At 39.2% G+C, this 24,809-nt stretch overlaps 1 protein-coding gene across 4 annotated transcripts in view; it reads left to right on the forward strand.

The window, feature by feature from the left end:
* The window catches only part of TJAP1 (tight junction associated protein 1), a 77,507-nt gene that overhangs the window by 21,692 nt on the left and 31,006 nt on the right, over positions 1-24,809 (forward strand). For 3 of the 4 annotated variants that reach the window (XM_070734185.1, XM_070734188.1, XM_070734187.1), the window contains exons 2-3: positions 15,858-15,895; positions 20,768-20,862. The gene's annotated coding sequence lies outside the window, so the exon portion shown is untranslated. Of the gene's footprint in view, positions 1-15,857; positions 15,896-20,767; positions 20,863-22,677; positions 22,907-24,809 lie in introns of all 4 variants that reach the window. The other variant, XM_070734186.1, reaches the window with a different exon arrangement.

Below are 24,809 nucleotides of genomic sequence, written 5' to 3' on the forward strand. Positions count from 1 at the left end.
AAGCAATGTCAATATATTTAATTAAAACATCTTTTGATTCTACAGCTTGGTTGTTTATAGTCATTTTCCAAGGTTTGATTGCCAGTTGTTCATTGTTCATTTGTTTATTTAACATAACAACCATCTCTATAAACAATTTATGCTAGAAATATAAGCTGATGGGGGCTTCATGCACCTGGTGAATAGTTACTCTGCTGTTGTTCTATTTTGGGTTAATAACCATAATTTTGGTTATTTTGGGAAGTTACGTTCCCAATAGGTTTGGAAAGAATAAGATTTAAAAATGTGAACATGACTTTGAATTGCATATGGAAAAAATTGGAATGTATCATTTATGATTATTATGGAGTGTATAAATGATATGAATTTGTCGGTTTATCAAGCAACCTTCAAAACTTTGTTAATAGCTCTAAAAGACTTGCAGGTTTAATTGATAAACAGTATAATCTAAATCTTCTGCTCACCCCCCCCCCCCAATATTTAGTTATTGGGGAAAGAGTCCTGAAATCATTGAGCGCAGTCATAGGGCTCCAGCTGATACAGTGAGTACTTTGCATCTAGTATTTACAGCTTGATTGACAACCTGTAATATAAACATTAGTCCAAACATGATCTTAAAGTGAAACTCCACCCATGCGAGAAGCCAGCAGTCCTCCTGCCACGCGCCATAAATCGTTTACAGTTTGCTCATGCCAGTGCATTTGAGAAACAGCTGCACCCTGGGATTAGCAGTTTGTAGAAGGCCTCTGATGAGCTAAATAAGGGCCTTCAGCTCTGGCTCTAAACGCTGGTAATGGAGAGAGTGCAGTAACAGAAGTATTTCCTCTGCACCAAAAAGCAGTTAGTTTAGGCAACAGACATAGAGCATTTGCATAATATAGGACAGTGATGGCGAACCTTTCCCCCCCCCAGGTGCCGAAAGAGCATGCGCATGTGCTATCGTGCATGCCTGAGTGCCCAAAATTCATTGACTGGGGAGGGCGAAAACAGCTTCCCCACCCACTGAAGGTCCTCTGGAGGCTGGAAACAGCCTGTTTCTCAACTTCTGCTGTGCCCAGGAGCCAGGGAAGGGTAAAAATGCCCTTTCTCATCCACCTGGAGGCTCTCTGGAAGCAAAAAACACCCTCCTTGAGCCTCTGTGTGAGCCAAAAATCAGCTGGCCGGCACACACATGTATGATGGAGCTGAGTTAGGGCAATGGCTCGGGTGCTAGCAGATATGGCTCCACGTGCCACCTGTGGCACCCGTGCCATAGATTCGCCATCACTGATATAGGAGAATGAGTAACCTTATTCCATGCTATGAGAGTAGCTTATGATCATGTTGCTTACTCTTCAATTGAGTTGGTAATCAGGCGAGACACGGCCAGGTGTGCCACGACAGCTCCAGCTGGGCGGGGCGCTGCCGGTGCCTCCGACCTCCCGGCTCCTGCCCGATGCCGCGGTTTCTGGCGCTCTCCTGCTGCGCCCCAAAGAAGGAAGGCAGGAAGAAGGAGAGCTTCATTCTTCGTGCCTTTTTCCCGCCTTCCCTGGCGTCGGCGGCAAGTGTCCTTTGGGGCCCGGCGGGAGGGCACTGGCAGCGGAAACAGGCTGCCGGCTGCAGCGGCCCCGGGCACCGTTCCCTGTAGGCTGCGCATGCCAACGCATTCCAAAATGCCCCCCCGCGCACCCTTTTCCAGGGGCGCGCAGGGAGCCGCGGCCACCCGCCCGCCTGCCCGATTTCCCTCCGCGCGGCTGGGGACGCGGATCCACCGCCCTCGCCAGCCCGATCTCCCTCCACCTGGGTGGGGAGGTGGATTCGCCGCCCCCGCCAGCCCGATTTCCCTCCAGTGGCTGATCTCCCTCCGTGGGGGGGGGACGAACCGACGACCGGGGGCTGTCCGTCCGTGTTGGGTGGTGCAGGGCAGGCACAGGCAGCCCCAGGGGAGAACAAGGGAGGGAGAGAAAGGAAAGAGAGAGAAAGGGAGGGAGAGAAAATTGAATGAAGGAGGGAGAGAAAGAAAGAGTAAGAAGTAGAAAGGATAGAGAAAAAGGAAGAGAAAGGGAGGGGGAGAAAGGAAAGAGGGAGGAAGGGGGGAGAGAAAGAAGATATGAAGGAGGGAGAAAAAGAAAGAGAGATAGAAAGGAAAGAGGGAGAGAAAGGAATGAGAGAGAAAGGGAGGGAGAGAAAGGGAATGAAAGAGGGAGAAGGGGTGAGAGATAGAAAGGATAGACAGAAAGGGAGAGAAAGAAAAGAGAGAAAGGGAGGGAGAGGAAGGAAAGAGAGATGAGGGAGGAAGGAGGAGACAGAAAGAGAGGAAGGAAGGAAGAGAGAAAGAAAGAGGGATGGAGAGAGAAAGGAAGGAAGAGAGAGAAAGAGGGAGGGAGAGAGAAATAGAGCGAAAGGGAGGAAGAGAGATTTTTTTTGTCCAAACTTTTTTTACCCCCCCCCCCCCAATGTTCCCCAGGATTTTGAAAATATGAAAAATGTGCCGCGGCTCCAAAAACGTTGGGAAACACTGTTTTACACATGGAAGACAGTATTCAGATCAATGTTACATTCTAATAAAGGGTATTGAGCAGGGGTGGATTCCCATTACCGTCACTCCTGGTGCGTTGCTTGCGCACGTCTCAGTATGCTTTTGCTTCTGCACATGTGCAGGAAGCAAAATTTTGTGAGGGATGCACGTGCAAAATAGATTTTGGTGATTTTTTTTGCTTCCGTGCATGCACAGAAACAAAAAAAAAATCACCAAAATCTTGGGTGCATGTGGGTCCCCTCGTGAGATTTTGCTTCCTGTACATGTGTAGAAGCCAGAAACACGCAGGGACACACGCGTGTGCAAGCAGGAGAACAGAAGCTGCAAGCGTAGCGCAACTTTCGCTACCAGTGCGTCATCCTCATCCATGCCGGTAACAACCCAATACTGGTACTGAGTGACGGGGGAACATTTATTTGGTGATGTTTAGTATTCGTGAGCGATGAATATATTGTCATATATTCCAGTTATTGGTGTTTTGGGACATAAGCTTCAATTACCATCATACTAAAGGGTTGTCCACAAAATTTAATTTATATTATTTGGTCATTGATTGCATTGGAGTCAAGTAGTGTTCTTGTTACACCGTTTTAAACTATAAAAGTAACTCAGTTTCTTTATTTTCATGTCCTCAGTTATAAATATGGTGTTTTTTTCTGACGGAAAGTTTCTGATCTTAATACATCTTTGTTTGCTGATGCCAAAATAAATTTTTTTAGTAGTTTCATTTAATCTTTTATCGTGCTGATGTTTCCTCTGTTCATCCTTATTACTTTATTTATTTATTTATTCATTCATTCATTCATTCATTCATTCATTCATTCATTCATTCGATTTTTATGCCGCCCTTCTCCTTAGACTCAGGACGGCTTACAACATATTAGCAATAGCACTTTTTAACAGAGCCAGCATATTGCCCCCACAATCCGGGTCCTCATTTGACCCACCTGGGAAGGATGGAAGGCTGAGTCAACCTTGAGCCGGTGATGAGATTTGAACCACTGACCTACAGATCTACAGTCAGCTTCAGTGGCCTGCAGTACAGCACTCTACCTGCTGCGCCACCCCCGCTCTTACTTTGTTTTTTATTGTAATTATGTTTGCTTCTATAGTTTCTAGGAATATTAGCAAATAGATATATTAATGTCTTTAATTTATCCACCTTATGAAGACCTTTAATTCTCTGGAAGATCCTCAATAACATGTTGAGTGTCATTTGATTTGAGATACCCATCATTGGGCATTGTATTGTGAATCGTTTTATTTTTTCTATCCACGTGGTTTTCTTGGTAGAAATACTGAAGTTGTTTACCATTTGCCATTGCCCATGCAGCATGAATAGCTTTGCCATTGCCATTCCTGGAGGCGTCTGTAATATGGTAAATGATTTAGCTTTACTAGATAAATGGTCAAAGCAATGGAAACTGCAGTTTAATGTTTCCAAATGTAAAATAATGCACTTGGGGAAAAGGAATCCTCAATCTGAGTATTGTATTGGCAGTTCTGTGTTAGCAAATACTTCAGAAGAAAAGGATTTAGGGGTAGTGATTTCTGACAGTCTCAAAATGGGTGAACAGTGCGGTCAGGCGGTAGGGAAAGCAAGTAGGATGCTTGGCTGCATAGCTAGAGGTATAACAAGCAGGAAGAGGGAGATTATGATCCCGCTATATAGAATGCTGGTGAGACCACATTTGGAATACTGTGTTCAGTTCTGGAGACGTCACCTACAAAAAGATATTGACAAAATTGAACTGGTCCAAAGATGGGCTACAAGAATGGTGGAAGGTCTTAAGCATAAAACGTATCAGGAAAGACTTCATGAACTCAATCTGTATAGTCTGGAGGACAGAAGGAAAAGGGGGGACATGATCGAAACATTTAAATATATTAAAGGGTTAAATAAGGTCCAGGAGAGAAGTGTTTTTAATAGGAAAGTGAACACAAGAACAAGGGGACACAATCTGAAGTTAGTTGGGGGAAAGATCAAAAGCAACATGAGAAAATATTATTTCACTGAAAGAGTAGTAGATCCTTGGAACAAACTTCCAGCAGACGTGGTAGATAAATCCACAGTAACTGAATTTAAACATGCCTGGGATAAACACATATCCATCCTAAGATAAAATACAGAAAATAGTATAAGGGCAGACTAGATGGACCAGGAGGTCTTTTTCTGCCGTCAGACTTCTATGTTTCTATGTTTCTATTAAAATGATTGTCTGCCTCCAGCATCTTTCTATATTGGTGCTGTCCAATATAGATGCCGGTTTGGTTTAAGTGGGGCAGCTGGGATGATCTTCATGTGACCCTGCTGGGAATATAAACTACTGTACTATATATACTGTTGGCACACAATCCCAATTTTCTTTGCTCATCATCTCAGGAACACACATATATTCTGCCACAATAAGGCAGCACAGCACAGAAATAGATGAAGTGGGTTAAAGAAGATGTGTCGAGCAGTGTGAATGGAATTAAAAGTGGTGGAATATTTTGGGATGAAATTGAAGTGAGGAAAATCTGTAACTTCAGAATTGAATAGAGCAGCAAGACACCCTTGTTGTTTCTTGAACTTAGAAATTAATGTATATTTATGATTACAGTTCAGGTATGTGGGCTTGGGGTATCGATATGCTGTATTTTTACATTCAAATGATTCTATCACTTATTTGTAACATTTCTGAGGAAGTGGTTGGTATCCAGGTGCAAAGGGCTCTTTGAATAAAAGTGATTATGTGGGGTCCTTTTAGTTGGGTTTTAAGCTTAGGTCTGGTATGGAGACTACATTGGTGTTTTTGAAGATTATCTGACAGAAGGGCACTTTTAAGTCTTTCAGAAGCATTGATAAACTTTTAATAAAATGTGTGAAGGTTGGAAATTGGGGATACCATTCTAAAGTGATTCTACTCTTTCCTGAGTGGCTGGTGCCATTTTGTGTTGTTGGGAAAGGAAGGATGAAATAATTGGGGATGTGGTGTGTGAATTGCATCAAGGAGAATTATTACTTATCCTATTTGAGGTTAGCTTGAAATGACTACTGTATTTTTTGGAGTATAAGACGCACCTTTTTCCTCCCTAAAAAAAGGCTGATAATTTGGGTGCATCTTATACTCTGAATGTAGCTCCCTGTCCCCCAGCCCTAACTAACTGCTAATGATCTTCCCAGTTCTTACCTTGCAGGCGCTTTCATTGTTTCTCTCTGGGAAGAATGTTTTAAAAGGCCTAAGTCTTTGCAGGATTTTTCTCATTGCTCTAACTTGCTAAGTTTCTTTCCAGCCCGAACCAAGTGCTAATGATGTTCCCAGTTCTTACCCTCTTGCATGCTCTTTCATTGTTACTCTCTGTGAAAAATGTTTTCCAAATCCTGTCTTTGTAGAGTTTTTTCCCATTGCTCCAACTTGCTGCGAATGTTTCTTTCCAGGTGCTAATGATGTTCCCAGCTCTTATTAGCTTGTAAACTCTTTCATTGCTACTCTCTCCGAATACGTTTTTTAAAAGCCCTAACCAGGGGATAAAATAATGTGCTGAAAGTGACCAGGCTAAGGATGCTAGCCAGATGAATACCTGGTAAGCAGATTCTTTCCCCTATCTTCCTCTTCAAAAACTAATGTGTCTTATACTCTGGTGCATCTTATACTCCGAAAAAAATATGGTAGTGTTGTGTGATTTGCAGCTTTTATGATGGCAAGTGAGAAATGCCTCTTTACTGACTTGAATGAGTAATTACAGTACCACGGTGTATGTTATTGTACTAATACCAGTCACTTAATGTTTCCAAGTTTACATTGTATAAATTATTGACTGTTAAAGTTGTTGTTTTTGCTCTTTAGTGAAACACCCGTGAGGACTAGTAACTTTCATAATAAGTGGGGGAAAGCCACATTATGCCCTGAAATAAAACAAGCACCTACATGCTGTTTGCTACCTGCCCCCAGGTTAACCCAATGAGTCAGACAAGCCTTTACTCTTATTTGTTTAGCAGGCAAAGGCATGGCTTACACGAGACAGATTTCTAACTCACTTTTTCCTGCTTCTGGATGTTTGCTACTCTTGAAAGTGATGAACCCCTCCATTAAAATATAGTTTAAATGTTGCATCATGTTGGTTATCTGCCCGAATTAAATTAACAATTTATTAACCCGTGATCTCCCTTTTTTAACTAATTGTATTTCATGCAGGAGAAGCATCTCTGTGGGTTTTTTCCTTAACGGAAGACCATGTCTTCTCATGCACAGCCTTTATCGCTGCCTCTCCTGGAAAAACACTCGGAGGCTCCGCTAGGAACGAAGAAAGATGTGGGTGGCTTAGGAGGCATGAAAGAAAGACTGGGCATACAATTGAGTTTCGTTCTTCTTGTCTTACTCTTTGCCCAGCTGTATATAGTAAGTTAGTAGTACGTGTCTCTTCATATTCCTATGAAAGTAGACTTTGTTCTCTGGAGACTGCTAATCATGCCCCATGGGGGTGTAATCAGTTATAAGGTATTTAATATGTGCAGGCAGGAACAGGCTGCCTGGCCAGGCTGGCAGATTGCAACATTACAATTATAAAGGGCCCCTTTCCCTAGCTCTGCCCGCCCACCAGTGGCAGGATGAGGGCCATGCCCTGAGATGTTGTAAAACACACAAAGAATAAATGTGGGTGGGAGCAGGGGAGCTGCAGAAACGCCTCTTCTGGCTCTACTGCAAAAGTCTTCAAACTTTGCAACTTTAAGACTTGTGGACTTCCATTTCCCAGAATTCCCCAGCCAGCAAAGCTGGCTGAAGGATTCTGGGAATGGAAGTCCACAAATCTTAAAGTTAACAAGTTTGGGGACCACTTGGTCTTTTGCTTTCCTGATCATCTGAATTATAGCCTTCATTGACAAGGCAGCTAGGGATTGTGGATTACTAGTTGAAGGGCTTCTCCCTTTTCTTCTGCAATTTTTTTTTAAAAAATTCTCCACTTTCTCAGATACAAATCAGTGTGCCTTCCAATATATACCTTCCAATCGGGCCAAAGCCCATAATTGCACATTTTTATCCATTATTTCAAGATTCATATTTTAGTCTGTCCCTCTTCTTTTTCTATCTTGCACTCCCCCACTCTATCGCCTCGTCCTACCTTCTTCCTCCTTCACTCCCCCTCTATCGCTCACTCCTTCTCTTCCTCCTTCTGTACTTCCTCCACAACCCTCTTTTACCTTTCACTGGGTGTCTTCCATCCTAAATCACTTTGTAATTATCAGACTGATGCAGGTTCCCTTTTCTTCTGGCTTTTCCCCTCTGTGGTGTGCTTATAATTAGGGGAGAAGAGTTTTTGGTACGACATGTTGCTTCTGCATCACTGACCACCCTACACACTTCTCTTCCCCTGCCTTAATACAAGTAAGTTGCAAGTGCCATTGCGCTCATCTTCTGGACCTCTTTCCTTGATAGTCCCCAAATTATGTGTGTGCGTGTGTGGGAAAGGTTTTTCCAGATAGGTTGGTGAAAAATGTGACGTAGTTTGTCTTGGAATAAACACAAGTCATGAATCAATTGTGTTTACCTTGCCATAAGAACATAAGAAGAGCCATGCTGAATCGGGCCAAAGCCCATTGAGTCCAGCATTCTGTGTCACACAGTGGCCCACCAATTGTACATGGGGATCTTGAGCAGAAAGAGAAGGCAAAACCCTCCCTTTCCCTTGACCCCCCAAAAAAACGGTACCGAAGGGAATCCTGCCTGCCTCAACCAACATAGAGGCGGCACTTGGACATCCGTTTCAATATGTATTGTCAATGTATTGCCTGCTCCTACTCTTTTCAGCATTCCAGTTCAGGTTTCTTACCTGTAAGATGAGTTGTGTCATTAATTTCACACAGGGTCATTTCAAATCAGTCCTATAAAAATTACAGGGTCTTCGATGAAAAAACAATAATGTGGGTATTTCAAACCCACATGCTTAAAAGTGGAACATGCATGAGGAAAATGGAGGGAGATGGGTTGCTGTTCAACTTTATCTGAATTTGTCAGAGAGATAGGCAGGAGCTCTTCCTGAAATGAAGTTTCCTGTTTCAGTAATGCCCTTTTATCGTGTATTATTAGTGCAGCCCACTCACATTATTCTGTGTATTGTGGACAGCTGTTCGTACTTGGGGGGGAAAAATGGTTACCATTCATTTGTAATGGAGTTATATGGCTTCATGTTCATTGTCTAGCCACTGCTATTATTATATGAGGGCACTCATGTGTCAAAGTACTGTATTTTTCAGAATATAAGACGTACCTTTCTCCCTCCCCTAAAAGAGGCTGAAAATTTGAGTGTGTCTTATACTCCAAATGTAGCTTTTATTAAGTATTTTTCTAGCCCTAACGCGGTGCTAATGAGTGAAGCAATCTTCCCTTTGCCTGTTTTTTTTTTGGGGGGGGGGGGGTTATTTTTATTTTTTATTTTTCTTCATATAAACATTTTCAATACATATCAAAATACTTTCATAATACAATAAAAACAGTACTGTATTGAGTTAGTAAGCCAATTATAATTACTCTCCCTCCAGAATTATTAGTTCCCAATTAATTACTTCCTGTATTCATCAAACCCACCAAACCTTGACCTCTAATTTTGTCATCTAGATATCTAATTTTCTTCTAATTGAATTCAACCTTGATTTCCTTTAAACATTATTAAATTAATATCCTTTTATTATTTCAGGCATGCCATCGTGCCTACTCCTCCTTCTTATGTATTCTCCAAAACCCTTACAAGAAAAAAAAGACTTTATCCCCTAAAAAAGATAATAAAAAAATTATAAACAAAAAAAAAAGTTTTTTTTCTGGGTTTTTGGCCTGTTTTTTTCATAGCTGCTCCCTCTGACAATCAGCTAGGCTTCTGTGCTTAAAAGATTTTATTCTTCCCTGCTTTGCTAGCAAAGCGCTCTTCCCTTTGCCTGCTTTTCCCATTGTTTTAGAAACTTTTAAGTATTTTAGAAACTTTTTTTTAATCCCCAACCAGGGGATAAAAAACAAGCACCTGTGCTCAAAACCAGCAAACTGATGTGCTGAAGCTGACCAGACTAAGGACTAGCAAGATGAATACCTAGTAGGCAAATTATTTTTTCCCTATTTTCTTCCCGCAAAACTAAGCTGCATCTTATACTACGGTATGTCTCCCCCACCCCACCCCCTGTAATTTTTATTGATTTTCACATTTTCGTGTCTTTACATTTCCAAGTAGATCCACATCTCTGTATATACTGTACATTGGTAAAAGTGCTTGTATAATTTATATATATATTACATTGTTTTTCCCTGTTTATCTTTCTTTCCACATCCATCTCTTAACTCTTAAATCTTTCTTTTTTTAAATCCATACCACTTAATCCATACATTATGATAATCAGAATCTTTTTAATCATTCAATTCCATCATTAATTTAGCCATTTCGGCACAATCGTGAATTTTTTTAATGATTTCTTTGTCTGAAGGTATCCGGGGGTCTTTCCAACATTGTGCGTAAGTGATTCTTGCTGCTGTGTTCTGATATGTAACATTAAATACACAACATTTTTAGAGTATTGTTTCTTAGTGATTCCTAGCAGAAAAAATTCAGGCGTGTATTCCATTATTGTACCTATTATCCCTGTATCCATTTATGTACTTTCTTCCAGTACTGTTTGGCTTCGGGACACATCCACCACAAATGAAAGAAGGCGCCTCACTCTTTTTTGCATTTCCAGCATATCTGATTTAAATTTGGATATATTTTTGCCAATCTTGTTGGGGCCAGGTGCCATCGATAGAACATTTTGAAATAGTTTTCCTTATAAGCTGTTGATTTTGTTAATTTTATGTTTCTGATCCAAATTTGTTCCCAGTCCGCCAGGTGTTGTGGTTAGCTCTGGCCCAGCTCTTGCCCCAAGGAATGTGCAGGTGGATGTGGAGGAAACTTCCACATGCCGCAGGCCTGTTTTGCTCCCGATGGAATCTGCCGACGAAGCCTCCTCTGACCAAGGAAGCATGAGTGACAGGGAAGAGGGGAGTTTGGCAGACAGCCCAGGAGGAGATCAATCATCTGTATCATCCCTGGATTCTGAACAAGAATTAATGACACATCCACGCATGCGTAGAGTGATGCATAGGAGACAACAACTGAAGGATTATTACAAGAGAAAATGAGGCCACCTGTGGTTGGGTGGGGCTGCTGTAATTAGTGCTACAGATAAAAGTGCAACCTGGTGTTTTAGCCTCATGGCAGTTTATCTGATTCATTGTTTCGTCAAGATCGTGGGTTTTGTGCTGTTCAAGATTGTGTGTGTACTCTCTGGACTTTAGAATTGGACTCAATTTCCCAGTTACAGTATTGGGTGAACAATTGGATTGCATTTAACCTGTGCTTTGTGTGTACCAGAAAATCCCTTTGACATTTAAAAAGGGAGTTGTTTCTGTTTTTCTGTTTATAAAAACTTCTGGGTTTTCCTTTTATCATGTGGTGTGTGTCTTCCTGGACTAATTACCCTGTAATTATAGGCGGTTGAAACACGCTGGCAGAACACCAGGTGTATGCTATGTCCAGTGTTCTTGGCTACTCTGGTACTCCAGAGTCTTATACTCTGAAAAATACAGTAATACAGTTGGTTTTTCAATCAAGCTATTTGCCCTCATAAAAAAATAATGAAAGATATCAAAGTGTTCAATTGTATAACTAGGCAAAGAACTTGGGTATTTGTGGGACCACCAGTCTCTGAGCCGGCTACATTAGATTAGATAGGATGTGCACTTTCTGGATCGTGTCCTTTTAAATGTTGCCATCTGGTGAGACCCAGAAACCTTTTCTGTATTAGTCCTTTATTGTGGAGCTCCCTTCCATCTGGGATCCAGCCTTTTTAGACTTCTGAAAAGCTGTAAAGGACTGGCTTCTCCCCCAGGCATGGGGATAAGGTAAGGTTGTAACTCAAGGATTGTATGGATTGATGATGCATCAGGCACCTAGTGCTCTTGTTTCCGCCCCCCCCCCCTCTGATTTTTGGTTTTATTGCTGTGAGCTGCCTGGAGGCGTATTTTAAAGGGCTATCCTGTAAGTCAAATCAATCAAGTCTGAGACACAGTAGAGCTACACAAAAAGCTTCATCATTGAACTAGAATTTGGAACTTACCTTTAGAAAAAGGGCCTCCAGTGGTTATTTATTTGAGGTTAGCAAAGTATGCCATGGGGGAGACAGAGTGCTTGAATTCACTGGCAATAAATGTTGGGGGCCTGGCTACGTTACAGGAAAAACAGGCTAACTGGTTCAAGAAAATAGAGACCACGTGCAGGTGGTGTAGCTCAGGTTTATTGCATACAAGGTTCAGAAATAAGACAAGAAAATCTGAATGACCATTCACACTTTTAATTACATTCTTATACCTTTTCGGAAAAGTAGGAGGGACAAGCGTGTCATTGCACGGACCAATAGTATGGGTTACGTGTTTGCGTGCATACAAAAGGGAAGTAAAAAAGTAAAATCAACAGAAAATATGATTACATGGTGAAATAATGACAAGGTAAATACAAGCACAGCATATGGAATACGCGATAGATAGATATAGATTCTTCAGCATTCAGATGTTTCACAAGTTTCATTTCCCAATTCCCGTAGTGTGTATGTCTCCATAAGCAGGCTGTTTATGGGAGAGATAAGGAAAACAGGAAGTAAAGTAAAATACAGACTATGCAGTTATGATCTTTTGCACTTAAAAACTTAAAGATTAATAAAAACATTATTAAGGTACTAGAGGTATATGGGACTTTTATTAAAGCACACTTGTGGTATATAGGAAAATACATATGTTGGGGTGTCTTCCTCGGCTGGATCTATTTAGCATTCTCTGTGTGCTGTTTAATTGAGTGCTTTGGCTTGATCGTATCCTATTATGAGTAAGAGACCTGGAGACAAGTCCAAGAATGAGATTTTAGTTGCTGCTGCCTTTTTTCCATGTGGACTGAACATCATCCTTCATGTTTAATGGGGCACTGTGAAGAGGAAAAAACCAGGGGTTTTCAATGTAAAAAATAGCCAATTATTAACCATATTCAAGCTAATAATTGAATACGTTACCCACATACTAGCTTCCACATCACCAACACTCTAATCTTCACTATATATACAATTGTAGTTTATGTATCAAATGTTTTTAGCTGAAATTTTAAAATTAAGGGAGACTAGGATGGTACCATTTCGGCCTTGTTCTGGCCTCATCAGCTAGCCACACCCTTCCTTACTGGGATTCGATCTGGCAGGAATTGTAGTTTATGCCTACATCTTGTGTTGGTGGATTGAAGAAGAATATAGAATGTACTCATGCTGTATTGAATATCTGAGGTATCTGACTTTGTATTTAACATTTTTGATCGCAATGAGCTATCAGGAGAGAAGGAATTAGATTAGTCCATATTGACTGTTTATATAGTAGGCCGTTGAAGTAGAGAAGAGGGTTGATATCAGACATGATGGAAGAAGGACATGAGTGCAATTCCTAAGAATAAAAAATATGTACTGATGGCTTATTGGATTTCTCTTTGTGAGTTAAGACAATAACAGAACTTGTGAACCAAACCTGTGTTTGGGTGGAGGAAGAGAACTTCTTTCATATTCCTCAAAACAAAACTGTGCTTGGCTCAAAATGTTAAATTCCTGGGTATATTTTTGTTTCTTCAACATCTGGGGTTTTTTTTTGTTACTTTTACATTATCTTTTCATCTTTATTTTTATGCCAGAACAGATGTTGGTAGCTCCTGTGCTTTCCCCAGCGCCTGACTGAGGAAGTGGTGGACTTCTGTAGCGGGTATGTTTCAAGGTGGTATGGAGGACACGTGGGCTTGGCTGCTTGTTTTTGTTCTGCGCCTTTTGTGGAATGCAGTGTATTTGCCTTTCTTGGCCTGTGGTTTAAGCCTGCATTCCTGTGTATAGAGTCAGCATGGCGGCAGGCGGCGTGCTGTTCATGCCCTACAGCTACATGGTTTCAGCTCCACATCAAAGGTGTGTTCAGTGCGTAGCTTGTGCCATTCCTGGCCACACCTGGTGGCCTGCAGGCACACAAGTAGGAGGGCTCAGAGATGCGATTGCAGACGACGTTGCTTAAACTCGGGCTTCTCCAAACTTGTGAAATCAGAAGAGTTGAATTACAACCAAAGCTGGTCAAACTTGGCAGGAAGAAACAGTCTCAGCCCAATGAGCAATATCGCCCAACTACCTTCTAGCGCAAAAAGAGACCGTGTTTCTTTAATAGACTAAGATCATTTGAGGAGACTTTTCTTCCATGCATATTTCATATTATTAGTCAGGTGCCTGCTGATGGATTATCTGCTACCTTTCTCAAACGGTACCCTGTGCAAAATGATGTTGAAATAGGCTGCATTCTGACAGTAGGAATATTTTGCATATCAAGGCAATGACATAATTCCTTGCTTCAAATGTTTGTGTCACCAGTTTGAGTGCTGGTGAGACCACATTTGGAGTACAGTACTGTGTTCAGTTCTGGAGACCTCACCTACAAAAAGATATTGACAAAATTGAACGGGTCCAAAGACAGGCCACAAGAATGGTGGAAGGTCTTAAGCATAAAACGTATCAGGAGAGACTTAATGAACTCAATCTGTATAGTCTGGAGGACAGAAGGAAAAGGAGGGACATGATCAAAACATTTAAATATGTTAAAGGGTTAAATAAGGTCCAGGAGGGAAGTGTTTTTAATAGGAAAGTGAACACAAGAACAAGGGGACACAATCTGAAGTTAGTTGGGGGAAAGATCAAAAGCAACATGAGAAAATATTATTTTACTGAAAGAGTAGTAGATCCTTGGAACAAACTTCCAGCAGACATGGTTGGTAAATCCACAGTAACTGAATTTAAACATGCCTGGGATAAACATCCATCCATCCTAAGATAAAATACAGGAAATAGTATAAGGGCAGACTAGATGGACCATGAGGTCTTTTTCTGCCGTCAGTCTTCTATGTTTCTATGTTTCTTATCAGGCTACATAATAGAAGATCATGACAGTCCGTGGAGCTGTTTGGGGAAATGGTACAGGGGGTTGTCTTTTCCAGAAATGTTATTTTCACCTAAAAATAATATTTCATTATATTTTTGTTTTAATAGATTGATATACCAATCATGATTTACTGTACTTAAAATCAAATAAGTTTTGATGTTATTTGGAACACTGACACATGATCTAAAATTAAACACATGTATTTTAACATTTTGGAAGTGCTTCCTTTCTCTTAACGTTCTTCTCTTAACAAGGCCGTCTTGTATTTGGTATAAAATAAAATGGTAGACCACATAACCATGATCAAGATTAATATCTGTGTTAAGATTCACAGAGACTGTAACTAATCATTTCTACTAACATCCACCAGTTAATAGCGCCACAGGTGAATTTAAAGTGATGGAAGTTAGGATCATTGTGCAATATAAATAGCTTGTGTGGGATTACAATGCAATTTGATATTAGAAATATTTTTGAAACTGTATCTAGAACTGTGTGTAAGATGCCTGCTGGTTAATACCCAAAAGAGTGGATCCAGGGTTTCTACTGGATATACATAGATTATCTAGGTTTTAATGCATAACAAAGTAAAATGGTACCTCTGTGTTTTCTATTCTCCTTGATATTCCCTGTCTTGCTTGGGATAATGATAAATTATGCAGAAATTCATGAAACCCTCTTTTTAGGTTGATTTATTAATAATGAATGGCTAGGGGCTTGGATCTATTTAAAGCTGCCTTCATACCTTTTGAATCCATGTGACAATAGCATTGCTTTTTTGCTAGTACAAAAGCACCCTCTCCTGGGGAAAAATTAATACAACAGATCTATTTCATTGCCAGCACAAATTGGGATCAAACTACACATTATAGGCAGTTTTCTGTGCTCTGTGTCTTTTAAAACTCTGCAAAATAACCATTAAAGCTGTCATCAGGCCACATTGCACCTCCAGCTCATCCCAGATAAAACAATCATCTTTTTTCCTGTTAAGGATGTTTACTATCTTCTGTTTCTTATTGCTGCCTCAAATACTACTTTTAAGTTTAAAGAATAATTGGAAATAGGCAGGCAGCTGCCTGCAATTTAAGTGGATTTTCATCTGTTTAGCACAGTTGGTCTTCACTAGCTCAAAAAAAAAGTTATTATAAACACAGTTCAATTTTTGTCATGTGCTATATTGTAAGTTTTGTGCTCTAGCTAGTGTAAGTATTGGAATTAGAGTGGTAAGTGCCATTATCACATATTGCCTTATAAAATATATCCAGAATTCACAGGACTGTCTTGTACTGCCTTATGTCAACTTTGTGCCAACATATAAGTAACCTACTATTTTTTTCTTCTCCTAGGCTGTGAGTTCTCTGTGTGAAGACTGCTATTAAAACCAGTAAGTACAGGCTAATTTACCTACTCAACAATTTCAATGAATATTAAATTTATCTGGTTGTGTTTTTGTATGTTGTGCAGCATTATTACCGTCAAAATTGGCTCTTTAAAAAATTCTGTCAAAAGTAGAGAACCATTTACCTAGTTTTCACTTAACTGTAAAGAGGATTTGTTTTGCCAAATTGTGTTAAAACAAATGCAGATCTAAAACTTTGAGGTAGATTTGGGATTTAAGCCTTTTTTGGGGGTAATAATAATACAAATCTAATAAATAAATAAATTAATTAATAATAATAATAATAATAATAATAATAATAATAATAATAATAATAATAATGGATCATCGACATCGCAATCCCAGGGGACAGCAGAATTGAGGAGAAGCAGCTAGAGAAATTAGTGAAATACGAAGATCTAAAAATCGAGCTGCAACGACTCTGGCATAAGCCAGCGAAAGTGGTCCCAATGGTACTTGGCACGCTGGGCGCAGTGCTAAAGGATATCAGCGGACATTTGAAAACCATCGGAATTGACAAAATCTCCATCTGTCAATTGCAAAAGGCCGCTTTACTGGGATTGGCAGACATAATTCGCCGCTACATCACGCAGTCCTAGGTGCTTGGGAAGCGCCCAACTGGTGATGAAATACGAAATCCAGCATAGTGATCTCGTTTGCTGAGTTATATTGACATAATAATCATAATAATCATAATAGTTGTTTTTATTATGATTATTATGATTATTAAACCGCTCTTCTCTTCGCGGATTCAGAGCGGCTATTTATTGCCAATAGGGCAGTATTTCTCAATCTTGGCAACTTTTAAAATATGTGAATATCAACTCCCAGAATTCCCTAGCCAGCATGCAGTCAGATGAAAAAAATGAAATCACGAATTGCATGGCCTTTTCACTCTGTAGACTGGGAATTGAATTTTTAAGGGTTCCTTGCTCTATTAGTTTTTTTCAACCTTAGCAACTTTAAGATATGTGGACTTCAACTGTTACTTGCCAGCTTTCTCTATAGGAAAAAAAAACTGTAAATAAGTTGAACTTTTGTTTCTCAGGCTGGTCATGATTAAATTGGGTAACATGTTTTATAAACTTTTGCTGTAAAGATTGCCTCTGTTTGTAACCAGTTGTATGACAGCTGTATCACTTACTATTGTTGCATGTTTCGCCCCCTCTCCCCCCAATAGTTCTGCAGCAACAGAATGAACCTTTTTTTGGAGGAACATGTTTTTGGAAACAGAGTGCATAGTGCTTGTGCCGATGTTCTTAGCATTTATAAAGGACTTCAGGATGGAGAGTACAGAAGAAATCTTAAACAATAATTCTTAGGGAAATAAAATGATTCTTACTAATGGGAAGAACCAAAGATGGGACACAAAAGAGTTGCCCAGAGTCACTTTCAGGGGGAAGATAGGTAGCATATAAATTTAACAAATAAACAAACATAGTTCAGAAATGCTTTTAAAAGAATCATCATTTGCAAGCAGCTTTCTTTAGTTTCTTTTAAATGATAAATTTAATAACTATTTAATAAGATTTAGGAAATTTCTATTTGTTTATTTTTTTAATAGTCTTATCTCTTTAGCTAGGCTCTCCTAGGTAGCTAATTGTTTAAATGTTTGTAATTATTATTAAATATTCTGAAATGTTATCATAATTCTCAGAAAGCAGTCTAATGAGAGTTAAATGTAGAAGAGAAGAAAATCTATACAGCAGACCTCATTGTAACTACACTATCTATTTGTAGCTAAGAGTATGCAAACAGCTAAAAGCAGTTAAAGTAGTTCTTAAAATTTGATTTTTAATCTGAAGTTTAAACTATATACTAAACTATATACTAAAGCTTATATTATATTTTGAGAAGGCAGCACTCTTTAAAGTATTAACTATATTTAGGCTAAAGTAATGCAACTTTTTGTGCAATCGATTGCAGTTTTAAGCTTTAGAAACCTGTTTTAAAATCTGTTCATGTGGCAAGAATTAGTAGCCCCATTCTGAAAGTCTCTGCTCATTTTATTGCAAATCAAGTTGAACTGCCATGAATGTTGCCAGAATCATGAGGTAGTAAACTGATTAAAATATTTGCATAATTGTTATTTATTCATTTATTATAGATGTCCCACTCTAAAAGATTCTAGGTAGCTTATAACATCCTACGAATAGAACAGAACAGAATAGAATCATTTATTGGCCAAGTGTGATTGGAAGCACAGGAATTTGTCTTTGGTGCATATGCTCTCAATGTACATAAATATAACTTAAAACAATTAAAAACATAACCACTAACATTTATTAAAGGCAAATAGGCCATAAAAGGAAACTAAGATTCTTGCCAGTAGCATGGTCATCAAGCTTCAGGTCTACCTATAATTTTTTTTAAAAAATTGGATGATAATTTCAGACTTCCAATAATACTCTGTTGAATTGTAGCTTGTGGGTTCTGTTTAGTTCTCCATAGTGGGTGGAGCTAACACGAAAGAATGGAATGACATCATTCATTCAGCCAATGAGGACTGAATCTGTCAAATTGTAGATCTCCACCACTGGCTCTATTTCCCCTGTTTGACTCAGTTCTCAGACTGAAAGGATGCGTGTATTTCTGTCTTCCATTCCTCCGAGAGATTTTCCACTTTCCTACTGTCATCAAGAACTACAGTGGTACCTCATCTTATGAACGCCAGTTCTAACGAACTTTTCGAGATACAAACCCAGTGTTTAAGATTTTTTTGCCTCTTCTTCCGAACTATTTTCACCTTACGAACCCAAGCCGCTGCTGCTGGGATGAAGGGGTTTCTTCCCCCCCCCTTTTTTTAAAGAAAGAACAGGGAGGGGCGGCTTGGAGGGGGAAAGAGTTTGCATTTTAAAAAGTAGGAGAACAGCCTGCTTGCAGAGGCACTGAAAGGGTGTCTTTTGAAGAAAGAAAAGGGAGGGGCGCCCCCCTTGCCTTTCTTCCTTCCCACTCACCCTTTAGCCTAGCCTTGCTTCTTCCACCCGCCCCCTTTAGCTGCTCCTCCCTGCCCTCTGTTCGTCTCCCTTCTAAAGTTTGGGATTTTCCTGAAGGATTTGCACTCATTATTTGCTTTTACATTGATTCCTATGGGAAACATTGTTTCGTCTTACGAACTTTTCACCTTACGAACCTCTTCCTGGAATCAATTAAGTTTGTATCATGAGGTACCACTGTACTTATCATCAGTTTCTCCTCAGCTGACCCCTTTCACATCTCTGAGTCCCTGGGTTGAGCACAGCACAGAACGTCGGCTCTAGCTGCTTTGCCAAGCCTCTAGCCAAAGGCCATTTGGCGGCCCCTCCTACTGGGCCTCAGGCGCTCCATGCTCCGAACTCTTCCTAATGACTGGCTACCTGTGGTGCATTGCCATTCCAGCCACGGAGTTTGCACACTCCCGGAGCATTGCACTGTACAGCTGATAGCTAGCTAGTCTGCATTTGCTGTCAGAGCTCTGTATACCCTGGGTTCACCTGACCTCCTCATGTCAGTGGAGTCTTGAACTCGAGTGGCCAACAGCCAGAGGAGTCTAGTGCTCCATTTTACCATCTCAACAAGGGCAAGGCAGTAAGAAGCTGTGATGTGGCCACAGGAGCTATTGCGATTGAGTGACTTCTGACTATTCCCTCCGGCATAGGAATCTCCTGGCTCTGTCAGCCGGCATTCAGCACTCTTTAAAACAGTGTTTCCCAACCGTGGCAACTTGAAGATATCTAGACTTCAACTCTGGAATTCTGGGAGTTGAAGTCCAAATATCTTCAAGTTGCCAAGGTTGGGAAACACTGCTTTAAAACATGCAGACTTGCTAACAAGTGGTTGACTGTGATGCAAGACATCCAAGTATTGATTAATACTCTTAGGCACCTCAAGTTTTCAATTAACTTTGAAAAGAGTCATCTTTCCACAATCACTCACCTGGCCCATCCAGGAGCCATTGTGGATTCTCTGGAGTGCAGGGTGTGCCTTGCCCAGGAGCGACAGGACAGTATTTCAGAGTTAGCACATCAGGTCCTGCAACAGCACAGGGTTCTCCTGAAACTGCTTTCTGCCCTCCTGGGTAAAATTATTTCCAGCATCAATATTACCCTTTGGGCATACCTGTTGCAGCACCCCACAATACACAGGTTTTAAAAAGGGGCTACTAACCTGTGTTTGCCTGTGGTTCACAGGTATCCCACCTGGGACCTTACTAAGATGCTTACTTCCCTAATGGTACCCAAAAAGCCTTTGAGATCATCTTTTTACTTCCTTACTTGTAAGATTGTTTTCCTGGTGGCGATCACTCCACCAGAAGAATTTCTGAGCTCACAGCCTTGTCGATGAGACCTTTGGTTGCCAAGTTCTTCAAATAGTACATTCACAGACTGAAAACGCCAACCAGACTTAACCCTCTCAATGGACAGACTACTTTGGTATGTCCCATTCTTGGATGTTAGCTCCACTTACTATGGAGCAGGGGTGTTGGTTTTACCTGATACGCCTCTTCTCATAGGGTGGAGCTAACACCCAATCCCATGCAAAGTCAGTCTGCTCTATGTTCCAGGATGTCAAATTATGGTCTTTTAGCTTGGGAGAACACACGCTGAGTCTGTCCATCGGTCTTCGCCAAAGAGGGGAAAATAGAGCGAGAGGCGGAGATCTATAATTTGATGCACCTACTCCTCATTGGCTGAATGGACAGTGTCACTTCCCATTCTTGGCTGTTAGCTCCATCCTACGAGAAGAGGCATATCAGGTAAGACCAATGCCTCTTCTCCTTAGAAAATGTGAATTAGAGTAGTTCTAATTCCTGCCAGTTGTTATAATTCTTTGTGTGTCAGGCTGATTAGTAACTGATGCAGAATTTCATTTCTCAAGTTTCAGGAGCCTTCAGTCAGATGCTGTTGGATGCAGTTAGGAGACTACTTTCGAAGTCATGTGGACAAACATGTTTGGACAGGACATTACTTTAGGTCTGTAAATATCTTTATTTTATGAGAGGCCTATTCAGGGATTTTTAACTTTTTGTACTGGTTTTAAAATTATGCCTTTATTTTGGATGGGATTGGTGAAGGTAGACTAAAGCAAAAAATTGTTTAGTTATAACAAGCAAGAACATTTCAATCAAATGATAGATATGTACATTCCAGGAAATTGATGAGGGTTTATTACTCCAGCTCTCAGTAAACATAGATGAGATCTTTGTGGCATAATAGAGCAATTTAAAGGGATTAGTACAAAAATGTTAAAAAGTTAATAAGCACGAAAGGTTGCTAGTGAATAGGATCTTTGAGGTTTTTTATTGTTGCTATTGTTGATTTAAATCCAATAACTTGAGAATCCTTTGCCAAATGAGAAACATTTGGAATTATTTAACAAATATGTATTTTCTTACCGTTATAATTTTATATATGATGATAGATAGATAGATAGATAGATAGATAGATAGATAGATAGATAGATAGATATTCTGTTTCCCCAAAAATAAAATCCTGTCTTATATTTTTTTGAACCCTAAAATAAGTGCTTGGTCTTACTGCCATGCACTGAAAAGCCCAAAAGGGCTTATTATCAGTGGATGGTTTATTTTGGAGAAAATTGGATGGATGGATGGATAGATAGATCAATTACACACATTTTATATATGCAGCATTTGTTGCTATATAATCCAGAAAGAAGGAAAAGAGTTATGCAGGGCTTGATCATTAGAAATAATAACATCCTCCCTTGGGCTTCAAGAAATCCTTTTCAGGAATCCAAACGTCATCCCTTATCTTTAATAACACTACCCTAGGCAAGGTATTTACAAACGCATTAAAACTGATTGCAGAGAAATTCAGCAAATGAATAAAGCAATAGCAACAGTGCTACAGGGGGGAAAAACACCAGCTCTAGAGAAGAAACTTAACACAATTCAGCGTTTTAAACTATTTGGGAAAATAGTGGATCCTTTACTAGGCTCTGAAATGACAGATGAAACCAGAGAAGCACTAGCAGAAAGCTCATTCTTTGATTGCTTATTCCCTAAACCCAGAAGGGGAAAGCATCCCCCAAAGGGCCTCCAAATAAAATAAAAATTAAATGTTTAATTGTGTGTGTGTGTGTGTACTTATACAGTAACAATAAAAAAGAGATAATTTGTCCTACATGGACATTTCCATGTTTCTTATAGGAACTGATATAAAGATGTTCCATTTCTGTTTATCAAATATCTGCCTACATTATAAGGTTTTTTTATAATCCCCAAATATGTTGCTTTGGGAAAGTAGTAACTTTCTTTCCATTAATGCTGTTCTCTCAGTGTAATTCTTAATGGAACAACTCACCTCATAGTATTTCTAACACGTAGCAGTTTTTATATATACTGCTCTTAGCATAAAACACACTAGGTTAAAACACATTATGAAATTGTTAAAACATCAAGGGGTGCCGACAATGCTGCAATTCCCTGAACATCCTGGCCTATAATGCCCGAGATTATATTCTGTACTTGATCCCCAGATTGCTATATTTCAGGACATTTAAGCCATATATGTAAATATAAATCCCCTCTCCAGTGTAGGAGAGGCATGATAGAAAGTGTAGTGTAATAGTGGAGGCGATATCATTGACTAACATTTTTGATTACGTAATTCTTCCTTTTCTTTAAAAAAATTGGATTTATAAGGAGGGGGCGTAGAACCATATTTTTTCTGAAGATGAATTTAAATGTCCCTGCCCTAATTTATTTCCCATATGCTTTTAGATTAGATATTATTCTGTACTGTGTTTCCACTTTTATATTGTAGATACCTGCTTTTGGCTCCTTTTGAAGGAAAGACACAACAAATCTCAAAGATACTTGGCACTTTATGAAAAAGTTTTGTCCTGAATTATTTTTAGGGAAAAAGGTGTTCATATTTCTGTTGAATCAATGTACTTGTTTGCAATAAGTCATCGGTTTTTCTCCATTGACAAATTTGTGATAATCACTTGAGTCATCAGAAGAGGATGCTGTACAGATGCAGTCATGTATAAGTAAGGTGAACAAATATTTTTGCCCATGGGCACCAAGCCCATGGAAAAGCCATGTAAAGTGACCTGTGAATTATGACCTATTTATTTAATGGAAACAAATTGTTTTGTAAGACTATATTCTCAAAGAAAATTGGAGATTTTTAATTCCTTAGTGTTAATAGCTTAATGTCATTTTTATTTTTTATTTTTCTAAATCTAGATTTTTTAAAAATTATTATGGCTACTTTTTATTTTTTCCATTTTATTAAGTTAGGCCGGTATTAGGCAACATTTGAAATAAGACAACAGGTGGTGATTTAGGGTAGGGGTCTCCAACCTAGGCAACTTTATGACTTATGGACTTCAACTCCCAGAATTCCTCAGTCATTTAGAGGACAGTTGTCTAATCAAGAAGTAGTGACTTAATTTCCCCCTCTAGTTTTTTTTACTATTTTAATTCTTTGAATTAAATGATAACATATTTTTATATTTCAGATTTATTTGTAAATCAATGCATCCAAAATATTTACGATTAAAAAGTCTAAATTGTGTACTGGGGCAAAAATTGCAACTTCTTCCTGTTTCTCCAGCCAAGTATTTAATTTAAAATATTCTGAGTTTTCTGGGGTTTTATTTAAACCTAATTACTGGTGGAAATATCCAACATCTAACAGCTCTAAGAGTCACTTGACAGAGAGGTGGTAGCATAAATTTAACACATTTTTTAAAATTAGAGGGGTTGAAAGTTTTAAATAGGAAAAGCAATTTACATATATGGTTACGTTGTTTTTGTGTTTATTAGTTTTTACCTTATTTCTTTTTATTTTGACTGCTGCTTTTACTAAACTAGCTAGTGATTCAATTGGGAGAAAAATAATCCCTTTCTTTATTCCCCTAAACAGACCCAACTTTTTGATGTCATGTTATTTCCCTAAACAATGGCTTTTGATCTGCTTATATTTGAATTAAGTACACTCATAAAGGATTTCAGAACGTAGCTTTTTATAGCAATAACATCAGCTTAAGTAATCAAAAGCTTTGAAAGCATACAGTACTAACAGGAGTACAAACATTTCCCTTTGACTACAAAAGTATTTAATGTTCTTTTTACAAAAATTACCATATATGATGAAGCCTGACATGACCTTTATATATCATTGTGATTATTCTCTTTGCATTATAGTCATTTCCATTTTAGTTCAACAAGACTATTTTTTTTCTAGTTTAATAAGACTGTTGACATACATAGGAATTATACCAGGGATGGCTTTTTGGTACATCTCTGTACCTGAGCTGTAAAATAAATTGGCAGCATTTTGATTGGCAGCTATCAAGGACTGGCTTGAATTATTGAACAAACGATAAGCAAATAAATACATCTTATTTAAAAGAAAATAAAGATCACATCAGTGGAATAAATTTCCTGTCTACCACATACTATAGAATATAGGGTAGTCCTTCAGCAATCTGATTTAAATTAGCCAAATGGGAAAATGGTGCTATGCTATGTGTTGCTATTTTGCTTAGTTTAAATGATAAGAATGAAAGATGGTAATGGTACATTGCATGATAACGATAAAAGAATAACTGGGGTTGTATTTCTTTTCTTTTAGAACCAATTTAAATAGGATTAAAACCATTGCATTAAAGTTAAAAGAAAAACCAACTATCATGCCAAATGTGTTAATTGACCAAATCATTTTGTTATTTGTACAATAAAACGAAAAGAAGGCTTAGGGGGACATGATAGCAGTGTTCCAATATCTCAGGGATTGCCCTAAAGAAGAGGGAGTCGAAATATTCTCCAAAGCACCTGACGGTAGAACAAGAAACAATGGGTGGAAACTAAATAAGGAGAGAAGTAACTTAGAACTAAGGAGAAATTCCCTGATAGTTAAAAAAATTAATCAGTGGAACAGCTTGC

This window comes from Erythrolamprus reginae, chromosome 1 (genome assembly GCF_031021105.1).
Source record: "Erythrolamprus reginae isolate rEryReg1 chromosome 1, rEryReg1.hap1, whole genome shotgun sequence".
Lineage (NCBI taxonomy): Eukaryota > Metazoa > Chordata > Lepidosauria > Squamata > Dipsadidae > Erythrolamprus > Erythrolamprus reginae.